General features: G+C 33.3%; 1 protein-coding gene across 2 annotated transcripts in view; it reads right to left on the bottom strand.

The window, feature by feature from the left end:
* LOC117170580 (forkhead box protein K1) overlaps positions 1-2,584 on the bottom strand; it is a 30,410-nt gene that overhangs the window by 3,931 nt on the left and 23,895 nt on the right. The gene's annotated exons all lie outside the window — the stretch shown is intronic.

The following is a 2,584-nucleotide window of genomic DNA, read 5'->3' as shown; positions in this document are numbered from 1 at the left end:
TAAGATGTCATATGAACGTGTGCACAATATTTTGCACAAACATTTGCATATGGAAAAGCTCTGCGCAAGATGGGTGCCGCGTTTGCTAACAGTGGACCAAAACAAGTCATTCGTTGTGATGGCTAAAATCAACGATCAATTCAACGAAAGTTTGAATTGATGCCGCACCCTCCCTACTCTCCAGACCTAGCCCCGAGTGACTATTTTCTGTTTCCTAACCTCAAAAAATGACTTGGCGGTAAGAGATTTGCGGACAATGAAGAAGTAATCGAAGCTGTAAATGGGTATTTTGAGGAGCTTGGCGAATCATTCTATAGAGATGGCATTGCTAGACTAGAACACCGCTATGAGAAATGTATCAGCCTTGGAGGAGATTATGTTGAGAAATAAAAGCTTTGCGTAGGAATTTAGTGCTAATTAAGTGCTAATATATTCTGCAAAAACTAAATTTTGTGCCCGGTAATTTTGGTCAAAAATATGTAGTAATGCTAGCTTCAGGTGACTCTGGTATGCGAAACTCGGAAACTATTAGTGGTATCAAGATCCGCTTTGCGCAGGAATTTAGTGCTAATTAAGTGCTCTAAATTTATGCCTTGCAAAAAATCTGGTCACTTTTTTTTACCAAAAACGTGTAGTAGTGCTGGCTTCAGGTGAGTGGTGTTGTGAACCTCGGAAACTATTAGTGATATCAAGATCTTCTTTGCGCCGCAATTTAGTGCTAATTAAGTGCTAATATATTCTGCAAAAACTAAATTTTGTTCCCGGTAATTTTGAGCAAAAACATGTAGTGATGCTGGCTTCAGGTAACCCTGCTATGTGAAACACGGAAACTATTAGTGATATCAAGATCTGCTTTACGCAGGAATTTAGTGCTAATTAAATAATCCGGATTGGTTCTATGCAAAAAATGCGGGCACTTTTTTTTGCCAAAAACGTGTGGTAATGCTGGCTTCAGGTGACTGGTGTTGTGAAACTCGTAAATTCCTGCGCAAAGCAGATCTTGATATCACTAATAGTTTCCGTGTTTCACATAGCAGGGTTACCTGAAGCCAGCATTACTACATGTTTTTGCTCAAAATTACCGGGCACAAATTTTGTTTTTGCAGAACATATTAGCACTTAATTAGCACTAAATCCCGGCGCAAAGCAGATCTTGATATCACTAATAGTTTCCGAGGTTCACAACACCACTCACCTGAAGCCAGCATTACTACACGTTTTTGGTAAAAAAAAGTGACCAGATTTTTTGCAAGGCATAAATTTAGAGCACTTAATTAGCACTAAATTCCTGCGCAAAGGAGAATTTGATTCCACTAATAGTTTCCGAGTTTCGCATACCGGAGTTGTGGCTTCAGCTGAAGCTAGCATTACTATATGTTTTTGGGCAAAATTACCGGGCAAGAAATTTTTTTTCTGCAGCATAAATTAGCACTAAATAAGCACTAAATTATGGCATAGTGCCCACATCAATATGACAATGTTGTAATTCTAACCTCCGGGACCTCGAAAATTTAACTTTTTGTTGAAAATTCGTTTTTTTTGGATTGAAAATTTAATCTTTTATAGTAGGAAAGTAATATTTTTTAGTTGAAATAAATCAACTTGATTTTTTTTATATTAATCTGAAATTGTTTTATTCCGTTCATAAAAGATTGTTGGTTAAAATTTTTGTACATGATTAAAATGCTGGTCTTTGAATAGTGGTCAGCGAAAACTATGAAACCCTAAAAAATTGTGAATAATTCTTTAAGTTTTTTATTTCGTCTCCGCTAATATAGAATGTTAAAGTATAAATCGGTGATATTCAACTTACCACTCGGTTTTTGAGTGTAAAACATCAGGTTACAAAATATTACTAAAGATTTAAAAAGGTTTCAAAATATTATACAAAGATTTCAAAGATTTAAAAAGGACGTGTACACGAGATTTCGAACATTTAAATGTTTTTTTTTTAACTTTTTACAGATTTTAAAGGAAAGGCTTTTACAAAAATTTGAAAGATTTCATAAAAATTTCAGAAAGATTTCATAAGAATACAAGAATTCAGAAGGTTTAAAGGCTTTCAAAGATTTGAAAAAGGATTACAGCACACCATATTTCGAAGATTTTAAAACATTTTAGAAGATTTGAACAGACTTCTCTTTGTTTTCAAATAATTCAGTGATTTCAACGAATAAAAATAATGAAGAAGACTTTACACATATTAAAAATATATAAATAATTTCAAATGAAGAAAAAAGACTTCACAATGATTTCAAAGAATTTCACAAAAATTTCAAAGCTTTCAAGGATTTCAAACATTTTGCGAAAATTTAAAAAGTTCCAAAAGATTTCTCAGAAATTTCAAGATTTCACAAATACTTTAAGTACTTTAAAAATTTGTTTATTTATGGTTCAGCTTTATTTCAAAATTGTTAGCCAATAAAGAATTAAATGACTCGTTTTTTACAGTTATAATAAAAGCTTATTTCATTATTTGGATGTTTCCAAAATAAGATAATCGAAAGCATAGATAGGGCAACATGGGAGGACCGTATAAAAAACAAAGATTTAGAGGGCGCCTGGACAATGTTACGGGATATCC

This window comes from Belonocnema kinseyi, chromosome 4, assembly GCF_010883055.1.
Source record: "Belonocnema kinseyi isolate 2016_QV_RU_SX_M_011 chromosome 4, B_treatae_v1, whole genome shotgun sequence".
Lineage (NCBI taxonomy): Eukaryota > Metazoa > Arthropoda > Insecta > Hymenoptera > Cynipidae > Belonocnema > Belonocnema kinseyi.
This window is presented reverse-complemented; position numbering and strand designations above follow the sequence as displayed.